Raw genomic sequence first — 17,752 nt, forward strand, 5'->3', positions numbered from 1 at the left:
TACTGCCCCCTTTATTCCATGGGCTGCAATCTTGATGATAAGCCTACCATGCAGCACTTTATCAAAAGCCTTTTGAAAGTCCATATAAACCACGTCAACTGCATTGCCCTCATCTACCCTCTCTGTACCTCATGAAAAAACTCTATCAGGTTAGTCAAACATCAAGTTAGTAACATCTTCCAGTTCTGATGAAAGGCCATTGACCTGAAACGTTAACTGTTTCTCTCGCCGCAGATGCTGCCTGACCTGCTGAGTGTTTTCCAGCATTTTCTGGTTTTATTTCAGATTTCCAGCAGCCTCAGTGTTTTGCTTTTGTTTTAGAACATTCAGCATCGGCTGAAAATCGACCAACTCAACACAGCAGAAACATTGAACCTGGGACCATTCTATTCTGCACAGCTCGGTTACTCAGTGGTCAAACCCATTAAGCCATTTTGGGAATGACTGTCAATCGTGTCTGTACTTTGTAATAACATTTTAGATTTTAGTAACGCTACAATTAGCATTTTAGTAAGGCTAATCCTGGAATTTCGGTTCTCAGCCTTTGGTTGTGTCTGTTTCAGGTGGAGTTGCCACCTCGCTGGTTTCTCACACAGCTCAGCATGAAATTACTCCCATTTGCCAGTCGACAGTTTTTTTTTTAAAAACATTGCATCCTACAACACACATTGTGCAATATTAAAAAGTCACTGTATTACTGGTTAAAGCTGTCAATGGCAGCAAGAACAACTGGGCTCGTGAAACATCTCCAGGTAGCAGCCTTAGTTTCAGTATCAGTATGAGAGCTGAAAACTCAAGAATAGCTGGCCCAGGAACCTGCAGGCAGTCCAAGGGTCAAATATTGTTTTTTTTTTTGTAACGAGTTTTTTTAAACCATAAAAAGCAGTTAAAACTATTGTTTCAATCGATACAAAAACAATCGCACTTTATAACATTGTGTTTCACACCTACGTAAACTACCATGATTAAAATTATGAATCTGTCAGGACAGACGCACAGGAACCAGGACCAAGAACTGATGAAAGTGCAACGTACAACCACCCGTTTTAAAAAGAGGCAACGCCACAATCAAATTAATCTAAGTCACTCTTACACACCTCCCAATAATTGGTTTAAGACAGACTGAGGCCAAAGGCTCCTGTTCATCCTCTTGGTTGGGAAATACTGCTCAGAGTGCAGAAGATGCCACTTAAAGTGGCAGGAGAATATGACTCGCACAAAATTACTGTTTGTCATCTTAGTGTACGAACCCTTAGCATACACTATTCTCATTGTTCTCTCCAACTGCTCTATAATAAAAGGTGTTAACTCACTCAAAATAAACAGATAAAAGCCTCCATTAAAATAGTGGACTGAAGAATGTCATATGTATTAGACGTTCATATGCCAATATCACAAAAAGGTATTTTTTAAGCCGTGGCTTAGTGTGCATTTAAGCTACAACTGCAACATCAGTATTACACCGTCACTAAATAACATTTGGTCCATGTGATCTCCTAGACTGGTTTCGATCGCCTGAGGGGGTCAGAGAGGAATTTTCCAGTATTTTTTTCCCTTACTGGCCCTGGGTTTTTTCACCTCTCCCAAGAGATTACATGGCTGCGAGGTGGGGAGGTGAAGGAGGGAGGCAGGGAGGAAGTGTCTAGTCGTAACGCTCCAGCAGGACAGGCTTGATGGACCAGCTGGTGTTTTCCGGCCTATCAATTTCGCAGATGTTATAGTGTAAATGCAGCCTGAAGCTGGTATCAGGACAATAAATGCCGGCCTTGCCAGCGACGCCCACATCCCATGAACGAATAAAAAAAAAAAGGACACAACCTACACAAGTGAAACGGAGCGGATTCCCGGAAAGAAGCAGTCTCATTTCACTTCGGAGTCAATTCCGGCCTTCATATCCAATTTACATTACACAAGTTTTGTATCGGTGCAAAATGGTTTTGGCTTCGCACTGATGCTAAACTCATGGATGTGGGAATACATCTGTTGAGTGTAGAGGTGAACAGGGACTTTAAGAGTTACACACCGTGCTAACAGAAATCGCTGTTAGTCCCATCAATCGTCTCTCTTCTAACAAGGTCATGTACATTTTGCATAGTCATGGACTCTCCCCAAGGACAATAATATTCTTTATTCTGTGAGCCTCTCGTCATAACTTATGGTGTCAGCCTTGGGTCAGTGATAGCATTCTCGCCTCCGAGTCAGAAGGTTCATGTCCCACTCTAGAGACTTGGGTACATAATCCAGCCTGACACGCCAGTGGGAGTGCACCGAGGGAGTGCTGCACTGTCGGAGGTGTCATCTTTCGGATGAGCCATTAAACTGAGGCCCCTTTTGCCCTCTCAGGTGGGCATAAAAGATCCCATGGCACTATTTCGAAGGAGAGCAGGGGAGTTCTCCCCAGTGTTGTGGCCAATATTTATCCCTCAACCTACATCAGCAGAATAGAATATCTGGTCAATATCTCATTGCTGTTTGTGGGACCTTGCTGTGTGCAAATTAGCTGCTGCGTTGCCTACATTACAACAGTGACTACACTTCAAAAAGTTCTTCATTGGTTGTAAAGCGCTTTGGATGTCCTGAGGTCATGAAATGTGCTATATAAATGCAAGTCTGTCTTTCTTTTATGGGCTTAGTCCTGACATAATAATCACTCTTTTCTCATCCTTCGCCAGCATATCAGTATTCTTTTATAATATAAGGAGCCTAAAAACTGCATAAAATATTCCAAATGTGGAGTTACTGATGAGTTATACAAGTTAAAATTAACTTGGATGAGACACATATTCAATCCTGTATATGCTATGCCCTGTACTTTAGTCACTTGACTCGACCAAATATTCAGGAAACAATCTACCGATTAACATGAAATGATGGTAAGTTTTCACTATGCCTCGTGTTTAGAATATTTTAAGGTCCCCTATTACACATGCCTCACTGGGAAAATCTAACATTAGTTAATGAGTCCTTTTAGGAATGTATTTTTTATTACACATTAATGCCCAATCTCTCTGCCAACTAGATCATGTTTAAAATGCAGTAAGCACAATAGGGATTGACTGTAGAAACTTGCTGACGATCAGATGTAAAATATTTCTCAATAAACCTGCAGTAACATGACCACAAAACAAAACGCTGAAGTAATATCGTCAACCGTTGCCCAGATCTCTCCCAAGTGTCCATTAATCCTGAAAATGCATACAGCGTTTACCAGTGAATAGCATAATCTTTATCACCAGCTACTGAACTAAGAACAGATCTGTCACCAATTTAACTCCAGCACGTACTAAATGACACTCCTCCTCCAGGCAGGGATTTGAAGGTTTTGTTTTAAACGCAGGCATTATGACGAGGATCAAACTTCTGTTGATAAGACTTTGAGGCAATTCTGCAGTGAAAATCAGGGGTGTAGTGAATGTTGCACGAAGGTATATTGAGCATACCCACTTTAATTTTGGGGCAAAGGTATAACAACAACAACTTGCATTTATATAGCGCCTTAATGTTCCAAGACGCTTCACAGGAGCCTAATCAGACAAAATCTGACACCGAGCCACATAAGGAGATATCAGGGCAGGTGACCAAAAGCTTGGTCAAAGAGGTAGGTTTTATATGAGAGTTATATATGTCATGGTAGACTTTCCGCAGGGGTTCCTTGATCTCCAGCCATAACTTCAGCAGAAACCCCCAGGAAACAGCCGTTTACACCAGAAACGGTGTAAATGGCTGTTTATGACATTCCACCAGAGTTTCCACCGATCGCCTGTCAAAGTTACTGCCGTTTCGCTTAGTCCTCATCAACATATCCTCCACATACGGACACACACTGGCCCAGATAATCCACTTCCACAGAATCGGGTCGTATCAAAAGCCTGGCAGGGCCTCCAGTGCCCCCGATCTCAGCAAATTTTTCAGCTTCGGGAGGAAGTGGGGAGGGAAAAAGGGGGAGAGGTTGAATTTACCCAGTGGTAAAGGTGGGATTTTTTTTAATGTATATGTAATTTTTAAATTTTCTACTGTGGACTGTGCTTAGGCCCACTCTCCAGGAATTAAAGATTACTCTCCAGGACACTACTGCGAGCAAACCCAGGAGAAAAATCATTGCGGCATTAAAAAAAAGTGTTTTTTTAAATTTTCTCTGAACGCTTTCGACCTAGCCATCCTGTGTTCTATCTAAGTGAGATTTTGGATTATGGACAGTCTTACGTTGTGGGTCTGTGTAAACTCAGAGCTGGATTTAGACAGGCCAAACTCATTCCACCCTAAAGTCTTACAGCCAACAGGGAGAGGCTAATACTTGCGTGGCAACCTGGAGAAATGTTGATCAGATCTAATTGTCGATTATTACTGGTGGCCATGATGGGGTTAATATCGACTAATGTAGGTGTGACAGTGCAGTGAATTGTCAATATGGCATGGTATTGTGTAGGTTCACATTCATGATTTTACTCCAGCCCCAGTCACTAAGTTCTGCATCTCTCCACTGCAGTCTTGAGAGATTGAGATTTGGCACCAAGAGGTGGCCATGCAGTTGTCCACGGGAAGAAAAGGCATACCGAAGGTTGAGTCATCTCCAAACTGCTCTTGCAGTTTTCCCACCAGTGAGTTACATTGTGACATTGGGGGAAAACCTGGCCTGTCGAACACACACGGTAAATACTGGCAAATTCTCTCGTGTGCGAATGCAAATGAACCTCAACTGCTGGAATCATTGTCTAAACGACCACAAAAAACACTTGAAAGCCACAATGAAATTCATTTAAAGGGGAAGCTAGATAAGTACATGAGGGAGAAAGAAATAGAAGGATATGCTGATAGAGTTAGATGAAGTAGGGAGGGAGGAGGCTTGGGTGCAGCATAAACACCAGCATAGACCAATTGACTGTGACAGAATGGTCTGTTTCTGGGCTGTAAATTCTATGTAATTCTATTAGTTATAAAAATGTTGGAGATGGGAAAAACAGGCTGTTTGACTGGGCAGGGTGGATGGAGGTGGGAGGCCATGTGATGAAACCTCCAGGAATATGTCCAGAGTTGGCAACCATACCTATGCTCTGTAATCCATTACGCAGGAACCTGGCTCTTAAACTTTGAACTCACCACCCCCCCACCACTGCCACAGCAGTGCTCAATTCCTCTACTAGCTGGAGGGTGTAATTACAGCGTGACAAGTTTACATAGGTAGTTTCCATTATAAATATGGACATAGGAATTTGTAATGGGAATATAAAAATAGGGACAGAATGTATGACTTTAAAATGGGGAGTGAATTACATGTGCATGCCCTGGTCAAATTATCCACCCCGTCCTCTAATGCCACTCGACCTGAAGACGACACTTGGTCTAGACTTACCGTATGCAACACCAGGAGACTAGACAGGTATAAATTAACCTGAAACCCCTTCTAGGCCAAATAGACAAAAATCTCTAACCGTGACACCTTATAGAATCATACAGCACAGGAGAAGGTCATTTAGCTCATCGTGCCTGTATCAACTCTTTGAAAGAGCTATTTGGTTAGTCCCACTCCCCTGCTCTTTCCCCGTAGACCTGCAAGTTTTTCCTTTTCAAGTATTTATCCAATTGCCTTTTGAAAGTTACTCTCGAATCTGATTCCACCGCCCTTTCAGGAAGTGCATTCCAGATCATAAAAACTCGCTGCATAAAAAAATTCTCTCCTCATCTACCCCTCTGGTTCTTCTGCCAATTATCATAAATCTGTGTCCTCTGGTTACGAACCATTTCACCGCTGGAAATGCCCATTATCATTACATGAACTATGTATATCCACAGAAGTGCATCAGATGCTGGCTCCAGAAATACAAAGCAAATCACACAAGGTCAAGGCAATATCCTCTGATTAAAATCTAAAGGCTTTGTGATAATTACTGAAATGAAGAGCTATTTTTATATTATAGGATTATATTATCAATTATTCATTTTGAGACCAAAGCCTAGAAATTACTGTTGGTGACATCACCAGGCAAATGCTTAATGCTTTTCACATGACATTCCAGTTGGCTGCTATTTTTTTTAAAAGTATAAAATAAATGGGTTAGTGCTTGTGTCAGAATAGCAGACAGAGACACCAAACTAATACTGGCAACACTAACTTGCAAGCTCAAAACAGTACATGGTGTAGCAAGAAGCAAACATTATTTAGTAACTGATGACTACAACAGGCGTGATTCACTATTACAGTTTTCAGACCAGTTTACTGGGGTATAATCTTTCAAATGAAGTATGCACATCAGAGAATAAGTCCTGTACATTGCACTGCAGCACTGGGGGAGCCAACGCTTTCTTTGCGAGCCAGAAACAACTAAAAAGGGACACTTTCAGTATCAGATCTGGAGACCAAAATTGGTCTGTGCTGATCTTCCCAGTTACACAAACAGCAGCCTAGAGGGAGAGGGAGCTCTGCATCCCTCAATGCTTCCACTGTGACCGATTAAACAGACAGGAATTTCACTGGGGAAAGAGAAATGCAAAAAAAATGGCAAATGCTGAAACAACCCGAGCTCACTGCCGATCAAATTTAAAGTTCAGCAAAGTCAAAACCAGGTGACTCGATTGACCAAAACAGGGATATAGCGTTTCAGCTGGTTGATGTAAAAGCGAGGTTTAAATCCTGGATGTAGGTCGATTTACAGACAATTAAGAACAAAAAGATGGAATAAATGCAACAAAATAAAAATGCACGCACCTCCTGCGATCATCTCGCTGTGTTGTGTGTTGGTCCCCACCTCCCTCTCCTTATCTGGGGGCCACTCCAGCACTGACAGGCTGATCCACCTCTCTCTCTCTCTCTCTCACTAACTCACACACTTCCTCATCCACGCGTCTTGCAACATACCTTTAAAGGGGAGGTCCCCCTCCCTCCTGCTCAGCCGCCGCCTCCGCCGATTAAAAATACAGCAGCTTGTGCCAGTCCTCTCTGATGCTCAGCCAGGAGGGTGAAACGTTTGCAATCTCTTTCCCTGTGTGTGTGTCAGTCAGAGATGTAGATCTGTAAACACTCCCTTTAAATGTTGCCCCACCCACAGACGCAGAGGGGAGGGGGGTCCCCAGAAAAATGATGCATTTTTACATCAGAAGTGGTGCATTCTGGTCAACACACTTTATTTCACAATTGATAGACTTTTAATCTCTATATTTATAGGGAAAGGAATGATGTTTCTATTTACCCACATTTAACTGCATTTTTGAAAAAACTACCTGAACAATCGCGCCCCCACCCCCATAAAGGCATTGGTTCCCCCTCTCTTATTCTCAAAGCCACTCTTCACCTCCCTCATTCAGACACAATCTTCCTTCACAGAGCCACTCTTCACCTCCCTTATTCACAGACACTCTCCTCTCCTCCAAACCCCCAGTTCACAAGATCATTTGTCCATTATCCCCAATTCACAGAGGCACCTTTCCCTTCTAACTTGCCCTCTCCCAGGGGTTCTCTTCCCCCATTTGACAGAGACAATCTTCCGCTTTCCCTCACTCCACTCTAACTTCCCTACTCTGTTTATACAAGCAATCTTTCCCTCCCTCAGCCCCCTCACCAGTTTACAGAGGAACTATCTTCCTGCCCCCTTCCCCGATGCTGTTTTTTCACTGTTAGTCTAGGCTCCATTCTGGCTCCCTCCGACACTGTGCTTGTTTCTGTCAGCAGATTCTGCGCTGTGTGCTTTTGGCTGGGAATTCCTGATCTGGCAAAAACAATCTCAAGATTCAGAATTCCTGCCTACAGCACACCTTCAGCTCCTCGAGTAAAGCAGCAGTATCAGGATCGAGCTGAAGCTTGGACCATTGGTGAGAACAGCATCAGGGTGAAAATCAACATCTGGTTTCCTGGCCAGATTCCTTGGGGCTGAAAATCAGATGTTGCAGCATGAAATCGCACTACAACAGATAATCTGTGCCACCAAGGCGATTAAATTTGCATGCATCTGCCCATGCTGCTGGTGCTAATCATATGTGAGGACTATCCTCATTGTTTCTATTAAAATGGCCATTGGCAAAGTCTAATTTGAGCAGTGTTTGAATGGAATCTGAAGTCTATTTACAACATTTGGTTCTTCATCCCCACTAAAACAGATCAAAGCTCACTGCTACACTATTAACGCAAGACTTAAAATGATAGAGCATACTCAATAGAAAGAAAAGGTAGAAAGAACTTGCATTTATATAGCACCTTTCACAAACTCAAGATGTCCAAAATTGCTTTACAGCCAATTAAGTACTTTTTGAAGTGCAATCGCTGTTGTAATGTAGGAAACGCGGCAGCCAATTTGCGCACAGCAAGATCCCACAAACAGCAATGAGATAAATGACCGGATAATCTGTTTTAGTGATGTTGTTTGAGGATAAATATTGGGCAGGACTCCCCTGCTCAATGGGTAACTAGAATTAAACGTTTAGTGTCTGCTAGAAAAATAAAAGCCCAAAGTTCCGAAAGTATTTGTAGACTATGAGGCAGTCCATGGAGCATGAAATATGCTGATTGGCTGAAAAGCAAATTTTAAAAAAATTATTATCTTATTAAACAAAGCCTGTTGATTGGTTTGAATGTCTTATTGGCTAAGAAGTAACCAATCAACCACCCTAATTGTTAAAAAAAATTTATAAACCTTTACATTCGATAAAAAACAACCAATGAAGAACCAGGAGGTGCCACAAAAGCAGCCTATCAAATCCATGTTTAAAAAATTATTTTGAGTAGCAGGGTCCTTGACCCAGCCCACTAGATACAAGCAAAAATAACATTTATAACATAACAAACACATAGAAAATTAATTGATTCTGAAAAAAACCCACCAAATTTACCCGTTCCATATTACAAATATCTCCAAAACACTCCCCCACACTCTTGCAAACCGTGGGCTGCCCTTCTGCCCCTAGTCCCAGAGTTTGGATCCCTCAGTTGGGCTTGGGGTCCTGTTGTTATTCAGGCTTCCGCACATACAGGGCTCAAGTGCCCATTTCGGTTCCTAAGGTAGCATTCTTGCCTCTGCGTCAGAAGGTCATGGGTTCAAGTCTCACTCCAGAGACTTATAAATCTTTCTTTCTTTAGAGGGACAGGCCTGATGACAGAAGCTGCCCTTTTCCGGGAGTGTAAGAGTGACCAGTGTTGGCAGAGGCCCAAATCATAACAACTGGTGGCAACTAAAGTGGGATAAACATCACCAGCCGATGTTCAATTTTTAAGTAAAATATCAGAATGAAACAGCAATAAAAATGAGTACTGTAGTTCAGGAGACCGAGAGCCAGAGTTAGATTTGGATCATTTGGATCGAAAGGTCATCGACCTGAAACGATAACTCTGTTTTTCTCTCTCCACAGATGCTGCTTGACCTGCTGTGTGTTTCCCAGCATTTTCTGTTTTTCTTTCAGATTTCCAGCATCCGCAGTATTTTGCTTTTGGTTTAGATTTGCATCATCAGGCTATGGAACAAAAGGATAAAGGACCGGTGCCTTCTGCTCAATCGGAAGGCTGCATAGGGGCAGCACAAGGCGGCTCAGTCCAAGGACAAGGAGGATGAATAAGAGTGACAATGCCAACATTATAGGGAAGAAATAGATCACCGGTGATTAGGATGAGGCTGTGGAAAAGTAGAGCACACGCACTTGAACTGGCAGAGATGTTTAATGACTACAAAACCAAGGAGTTCAGAACTCTGCGCAGAATAATTTTATTGAATCTAATTGTATTCCAAAGTTTTAGAAAAGATGGATGACACACAGATTTTTCAAGGCTTCCGAATTGATAGCAAACCACCGAAAGAGGGATAAGGAAGTGTAGGCAGAGGGATTGGTCGTGTCTCTGCCTTTTCCTGTTGGAAAGCGTGGAATACGATGCCGTGAAACCAGTGATCCTTTGAACGGATGCCGGAGCACATGGGGGAGGAATGGAGTTACAGGGGGTGATTCTGCAACCCCATTCTCCCAGCAGAGGTCAGCTGTGGAGGGAGTGTGGGCCAGAGATAGGACCACAAGTTGTGGATCCAATTCTCCAACATCGTGGTTGGAGCACAGGAGAGCAGAGTCATTCCGGTAGAGCACTGCTGGTGCAGATCGACGATATACTGATATTTTGGTTACTGGGTGAAAATAGATGCATTTAAGGGGAAGCTAGATAAACACGTGAGGGAGAAAGGAATAGAAGGATGTGCTGATAGGGTTAAATGAAGTAGGGAGGGAGGAGGCTCGTGTGGAGCATAAACACTGACATAGACTAGATGGGCCAAATGGCCTGTTTCTGTGCCGTACATTCTATGTATATCTATGTAAATGTAACAGGTTGTAAAACAACAACAGCAACTTTTCGTATTCTGTATTCCGCGTATTCTGCATTATCCATCAGGAAAAGGCAGAGACACGACCAGGCCCTCTGCCTACACTTCCTCATCCCTCTTACAGTGGTGCACTATCATTTCAGAAGTCTTGAAAAATCTGTGTGTCATCCACCTTTTCTAAAACTTAACCTCCTAAGACGCTTCACAGGAACATTATCAAACAAAATTTGACACTGAGCCACATAAGGAGATATCAGGCCAGATGATCAAAAGCTTGGTCAAAGAGTTAGGTTTTAAAGAACATCTTAAAGGAGGAGAAAGAAGTAGAGAGGCGGAGAAATTTAGGGAAGGTATTCCAGAGTTTAGGGCCTAGGTAGCCGAAGGCACAGCCGCCAAGCAAAGGAAATCGGGGATGTGCAAGATGCCAGAATTGGAGGAGCACAGAGATCTCGGAGGGTTGTAGGGCTAGAGGAATGCAATAATTAACTTTTAAAGGACCGTTTTCTGGAAAATGAGGTTTTGAAGTCAAAACTCTGAATCAGATGGGTGAGTGAAATCACCATTTCAACAACAGCTTGCATTTAGATACTGCCTTTAATGTCCTAAGGCACTTCACAGTAGCGTTATCAGACAGAAATGGATGCTGAGACAAAGAAGGAGATATTAGGAGGGGTGAGCAAAAGCTTGGTCAAAGAGATGGTTTTAAGGACGGCGTTAAAGGAGGAGAGGGAGGTGGAGAGGGGGAGGGATTTATAGGGAGGGAATTCCAGAGTGTGGGGCCTAGATGACCGAAGACATTGCTGTCAATGGTGGGGTAAAGGGAAGGGGAGATATAGAAAAGGCCAGAGTCAGAAGAACAGAGAGTTCAGGGAGGTTGTACGGCTGAACGAGGTTACAGAGATAGGGAGGAGCAAGGCCGTGAAGGGATTTAAGCACGAGAATGAAAATTTTAAATTGGAGGCATTTGGGGTCTGGGAACCAATGTAGATCTGCAAGTACAGGGGTGATGGGTGAAGGGTGAGCAGAGCAGGATACGGGCAGCAGACTTTTGGAGGAGCTGAAGTTTACAGAGGGCGGAGGATGGGAGTCCATCCAGGAAAGCATTGGAATAGTCGAGTCTTCAGGTGACAAAGGCATGGATGAGGGTTTCAGCAACTGAGCTATGTCAGAGGCGGGTAATGTTACAGAGGTGGCGGAAACTAGGTGGTCTTTGTGATGGGGAGTACATGGGGCTAGAAGTTTAGTTCTGGGTCTAATTAGACACGAAGGTTGCGAGCAATGTGGTTCATTCTGAGATAATAGCCAGAGAAGGGAGGATCGAATCAGTGGCGAGGGTACAGAGTTTGTGACAGGGGCTGAAGATGATGGCTTCAGTCTTCTCAATGTTTAACTGGAGGAAATTGTGGCTCATCCAAGGCTGGATATCGGACAAACAGTCTGACAACACAGTGGATGGGTTGAGGGAGGTGGTGAAGATATAGAGCTAGATATTGTCAGCGTACATGTGGAAGTTGAGTCCATGTCTGCAGATGATGTCACAATGTAGACGAGGAAGAGGAAGGATCCAAGGACATATCCTTAGGAGACTCAGGAGGTAACGGGTGGGAATATAAGCCATTGTTGGAGATGCTCTGGCTACGATCGGATAAACTAGAGTGGAACCAAGCAAGGGCAATCCCACTGAGCTGAGCAATGGAGGAAAGGCATTGGAGAAGGATGGTATGGTGGACCGTGTCAAAGGCTACAGAGAGGTCGAGGAAGATGAGAAGAAATAGTGCACCCCTGTCATTGTCACAGGGGAGGACATTTGTGACTTTGATTAGGGCCGTTTCAGTGCTATTACAGGGAAGAAAACCTGAGCGCCTGCCACAGCTCATCTGCAGCTGAAACCCTCACCCGTGCCTTTGTTACCACCAGACTCGACTATTCCAATGCTGTCCTGGCTGGCCTCCCACCTTGCACCCTCCATAGACTTGAGCTCATCCAAAACTCTGCTGCCCATATCCTAACTCACCTCAAGTCCCGTTCACTCATCACCCCTGTGCTCACTGACCTACACTGACTCTCGGTCCAGCAACACCTCAATTTTAAAATTTTCATCCTTGTTCTCAAGTTGGGGGTTATCTCTGCTCTCCAGGATGATCCTGGAGTTGTGTGTGGTTTAGGCAGAGGAGAGTGCGCCTGATACCATTTAATGTGGCCCAGCCTGATCTGGTGAAAGGAGACTAAACCAGTTGTAAACCAGATACACTCAAGTCTGCGTCCCTTGGACTTGAGGGGGTGAAGATGTGTGTCATGCCAGGGGGATCAACTGGGGTGGGAGAAAGAGCATGAGGGAGATCGACAGCTGCAGAACTATTGTGGTGAATGGAGGGCCTAAGACTAAGCAGTTGGGATTTAGAAAGAGTAGTTGCAAGTTTTTTTTTCAAGGACACACAGAAGGCAGTGGGGTTGGAAGGGGATGGGGGATGTGGGTGGTGTGGGATACAAAGAAGTGATTGGAGATGGCCTTGTCCGTGATGGAGACCTTGGGAGTAGGGAAGCCACACAAGATGGCAGGGTGGCTATGAATATGACTAGAGTTTATACGAAGGGAGAGGTTTAGCAAGAACAGGAGGGCATTTAACTCAGAGGAGAGAGGGCAAGGGGAGCTGAGATGGAGATTGAAATCACCAAGGCCGAGGGAGGAAAGGAGGAAGGATATCTCAGTGAGAAGCTTGGGGTTGGGCCTGAGGGGGGGAGGTAGATTGAGAATTTTAAAGGAGGGGTGAGAGGGGTGGAACAAGGTGAGGTGCGCAAAGGTGGAGAAAGTACCAGAGGAATAAAGGGAGGAACTAAGGTGTGGTTTGGTGATAAGGGCTACACCGCCACTGTGGTGGTTGGGGCGAGGTGACTGGTGAACAGTATCGCCGGGCAGGGAGGCTACAGTAAAAGGGCACAGTGTCACCACCTGTGAGCCAAGTTTCCGTCAAAGCCAGGATATCAACGCAATCATCCATTACAAGGTCATGGATGGCAAGGGTCTTGTTCGTGAGTGAACAGATATTCTGGAGGGTAATGCGGAGAGGGGTGGTGATTGTCGGTCCGCTGTCAGAGTCTAAGGAGGCAGTGGTGGATCAGACGAGTGGGACGGGAGTTGGTGAGGTGAGAGAGGAGGAGGGGACAGTTGGGTCTGCTGCTTGTATGGAGGCAACGACAGGTGCCGTGATGGCCCCTTCGGAGAGAGACACCGAGGGCAGCTGCGGGCTTATTCAAGGGGGATTCAAGCCTGGAATGACGGCAGCAGAGTAGGAAGGCAGAGGAGTAGGGATTGAGGGGAGGCAAAGTACCCAAGAGTGGATAAAAGAAAGTCGGCATGGCTGGGTGACGGGAGGGGAGGAGACAGGAGAGGAGGGTCGAGAGGGGCCAAGAGAAAAACAAAGAGAGCTAGAAGTCAGGGGCTCAGCAGCACCCAAATGGACTCAGGTTACACACGGCATGACCTACAAGGCAACGGACCAAGTGTTGGAAAGTGGGATGAGGCAGGGTGGCTCATTTTCGGCCGGCGCGGACACAATGGGCCAAATGACCTCTTTCTGTGCTGTAAATTTTCTATGATTCTATGATTCTCGGGCTGGCAGAGATTTGAAGAGATTTGTCCTGGTCATAATCCAAGAGGGCCTTCCCCCTTAATCCAGATGCCTTGTATTTAATCGGTCAAAATATTGTTACTCTCAGTACACACGGTGCCTTAATGTTACAATGAAAAGTTACAAAATTTAATTAATCAACTGTCAGCCTACAGGTGCAAAATTTCATTGGATCAACAACCTCATCGAACACCAAATCACTTCTCAAAGCAATGTTCACAAATCCAACAGAAGTTGTTCTCTTCTTCCTCTGGAGGTTCAGTGGGTAAAGGTGTTGGTTCCCTGATGATTTATTTACTGGATAAATGCACCTTAGTTGGTATTAAGTACTCAGTCAACGTATATCTCTCTCTCAGTCTATGTGTAGCTCTCTCTCTCTCTCTCTCCTCCCCTCTAAGTCAATGTCTAGCTCTCTCTCTCTCTCAGTCAATGTATATCTCTCTCGCTCTCCTTCTCTCATTCGATGTATATCTCTCTCCTGCTCTCTCAGTCAATGTGTAGCTCTCTCTCTCATTCAATGTGCAGCTCGCTCTCTCTCAGTCAATGTGTATCTCTCTCTCTGTCTCTCAGTCAATGTATATCTCTCTCCCTCTCCTTCTCTCAGTCGATGTATATCTCTCTCCTGCTCCCTCAGTCAATGTGTAGCTCTCTCTCTCAGTCAATGTGCAGCTCTCTCTCTCTCTCTCTCTCTCAGTCAATGTGCAGCTCTCTCTCAGTCAATGTGCAGCTCTCTCTCAGTCAATGTGTATCTCTCTCTGTCACTCAATGTGCAGCTCTCTCTCTCACAGTCAATGTGTATCTCTCTCTCAGTCAATGTGTAACTCTCTCTGAAAAGTGGCAAATGGAGTTCAATCCGGAGAAGTGTGAGGTAATGCATTTGGGGAGAGCAGAAAAGGCAAGGAAATACATAATGAATGGGAGGATACTGAGAGGTGTAGAGGAAGTGAGGGATCTTGGAGTCCATGTTCACTGATCCCTGAAGGTAGCAGGACAGGTTGATAAGGTGGTTAAGAAGGCATATGGAATTCTTTCCTTTATTAGCTGAAGCATAGAATATAAAAGCAGGGATGTTATGCTGGAACTGTATAGAACACTAGTTAAGCCAAGGCTTGAGTACTGCGCACAGTTCTGGTCACCACATTACTGGAAGGATGTAATTGCACTAGAGAGGGTGCAGAGGAGATTTACGAGGATGGTGCCAGGACTGGAGAATTTTAGTTATGAGGAAAGATTGGATAGGCTGGGGTTGTTTTCCTAGGAACAGAAGAGGCTGAGGGGTGATTTAATTGAGGTGTACAAAATTATGAGGGGCCTAGATAAAGTGGATAGGAAGAACCTATTTCCCTTAGCGGAGGGATCAATAACCAGGGGGCATGGATTTAAAGTGATTGGTTGAAGGATTAGAGCGGAAATGAGGAAAATATTTTTCACCCAGAGGGTGGTGGGGGTCTGGAACTCACTGCCTGAGAGGGGGTAGAGGCAGAAACCCTCAACTCATTTAAAAAATACCCGGATGTGCACCTGAAGAACCGTGACCTGCAGGGCTATGGACCAAATGCGGGAAAGTGGGATTAGGCTGGGTGGCTCGTTTCTCAGCCAACGCGGACACGATGGGCCGAATGGCCTCCTTCTGTGCTGTAACTTTTCTATGATTCTTTCTCTGGCAATGTGTAGCTCTCTCTCTCCCTCTCTCAGCCATTATGTAGCTCGCTCTCTCTGTCAATGTGTAGCTCTCTCTCTCTCTGTCAATGTGTAGCTCTCTCTCTGTTTATCTCTCAGTCAATGTGCAGCTCTCTTTCTCTCTGTCAATGTGTAGCTCTCTCTCTCCCTCTCTCTCAGCCAATGTGTATCCCTTTCTCTCTCTCTCTCTCAGTCAATATGTAGCTCTCTCTCCCTTTGTCAATGTATAGCTCTCTCACTGTCTCTCTCTCAGCCAATGTGTAGCTCTTTCTCTCTCTCTCTCTCAGTCAATGTGTATCTCTGACCCTCTCTCTTTCTCTCTGTCAATGTGTAGCTCTCTCTCTCTTCCTCTCTCTCCCTCTCAGTCAATGTGTATCTCTCTCCCTCTCTCTTGGTCAATGTGCAGCTCTCTCTCTCTCTCTGTCTCTCTCTCACTCAATGTGCAGCTCTCTCTCTCTGTCAATGATGTGGAGATGCCGGTGATGGACTGGTGTGGACAAATGTAAGGAGTCTTACAACACCAGGTTATAGTCCAACAGTTTTATTTGAAATCACAAGCTTTCTAAGCTTTCCTCCTTCGTCAGGTGAGTGCAGGGTTCCATAAAGGCACAGCATATATAGTCAGAGAACAATGCCTGGTGATTACAGATAATCTTTCCAACTGCCCGTTATCACATCTCGGCAGAGAGGTAATCACAGCAATCAAAGGAGTGGATGGTGTTCAGACAGGGGAACATTACATCCAAGAATACTGAATACACAGATCACAATGACAGAGAGAGAGAGAGAGACACCCAAAAGGCAGAGAGAGAGAATGACCCGTTGTATTAAAAACAGATAACTTTTTTTCGCTGGTGGGGTTACATGTAGCGTGACATGAACCCAAGATCTCGGTTGAGGCCGTCCTCATGGGTGCGGAACTTGGCTATCAATTTCTGCTCAACGATTTTGCGTTGTCGTGTGTCTCGAAGGCCGCCTTGGAGAACGCTTACCCGAAGATCGGAGGCTGAATGTCCTTGACTGCTGAAGTGTTCCCCGACTGGGAGGGAACCCTCCTGTCTGGCGATTGTTGTGCGGTGTCCGTTCATCCGTTGTCGCAGTGTCTGCATGGTCTCGCCAATGTACCATGCTCCGGGGCATCCTTTCCTGCAATGTATGAGGTAGACAACGTTGGCCAAGTCACAGGAGTATGAACCATGTACCTGGTGGGTGGTGTCCTCTCGTGTGATGGTGGTATCTGTGTCGATGATCTGGCATGTCTTGCAAAGGTTGCCGTGGCAGGGTTGTGTGGTGTCGTGGACGCTGTTCTCCTGAAAGCTGGGTAATTTGCTGCGAACGATGGTCTGTTTGAGGTTGGGTGGCTGTTTGAAGGCGAGTAGTGGAGGCGTGGGGATGGCCTTAGCAAGTTGTTCGTCGTCATCGATGACATGTTGAAGGCTGCGAAGAACATGGCGTAGTTTCTCCACTCCGGGGAAGTACTGGATGACGAAGGGTACTCTGTTGGTTGTGTCCCGTGTTTGTCTTCTGAGGAGGTCTATGCGATTTTTGGCTGTGGCCCGTCGGAACTGTCGATCGACGAGTCGAGCGTCATATCCCGTTCTTACGAGGGTGTCTTTCAGCGTCTTTAGGTGTCCATCGCGTTCCTCTTCGTCTGAGCAGATCCTGTGTATTCGCAGGACCTGTCCATAGGGGATGGCCTCTTTGACGTGGTTAGGGTGGAAGCTGGAAAAGTGGAGCATCGTGAGGTTGTCCGTGGGCTTGCGGTAGAGTAAGGTGCTGAGGTGCCCGTCTTTGATAGAGATTCGTGTGTCCAAGAATGAAACCGATTCTGAGGAGTAGTCCATGGTGAGTTTGATGGTGGGATGGAACTTGTTGATGTTATCGTGTAGTCTCTTCAGTGATTCTTCGCCGTGGGTCCATAGGAAGAAAATGTCGTCGATGTATCTGGTGTATAGCGTTGGTTGGAGGTCCTGTGCAGTGAAGAAGTCGTGCTCGAACTTGTGCATGAAAATGTTGGCGTATTAGGGTGCGAATTTGGTCCCCATTGCTGTTCCGTGTGTTTGTGTAAAGAACTGGTTATCGAAGGTGAAGACATTGTGATCCAGGATGAAGCGGATGAGTTGTAGGATGGCGTCTGGTCAATGTACAGCTTTCTCA

General features: G+C 45.1%; 1 protein-coding gene across 4 annotated transcripts in view; it reads right to left on the minus strand.

Annotated features, from left to right (window-relative positions):
• Positions 1-6,959, minus strand: part of LOC137301874 (multiple C2 and transmembrane domain-containing protein 2-like) — a 365,811-nt gene extending 358,852 nt beyond the window's left edge. For 3 of the 4 annotated variants that reach the window (XM_067971579.1, XM_067971578.1, XM_067971576.1), the window contains exon 1: positions 6,704-6,824. The gene's annotated coding sequence lies outside the window, so the exon portion shown is untranslated. Of the gene's footprint in view, positions 1-6,703; positions 6,825-6,853 lie in introns of those variants that run through there. The other variant, XM_067971577.1, reaches the window with a different exon arrangement.
• Between the last annotated feature and the right edge of the window lie 10,793 nt (positions 6,960-17,752).

Source organism: Heptranchias perlo, chromosome 34 (assembly GCF_035084215.1).
Source record: "Heptranchias perlo isolate sHepPer1 chromosome 34, sHepPer1.hap1, whole genome shotgun sequence".
NCBI classification, from domain to species: Eukaryota; Metazoa; Chordata; class Chondrichthyes; order Hexanchiformes; family Hexanchidae; genus Heptranchias; species Heptranchias perlo.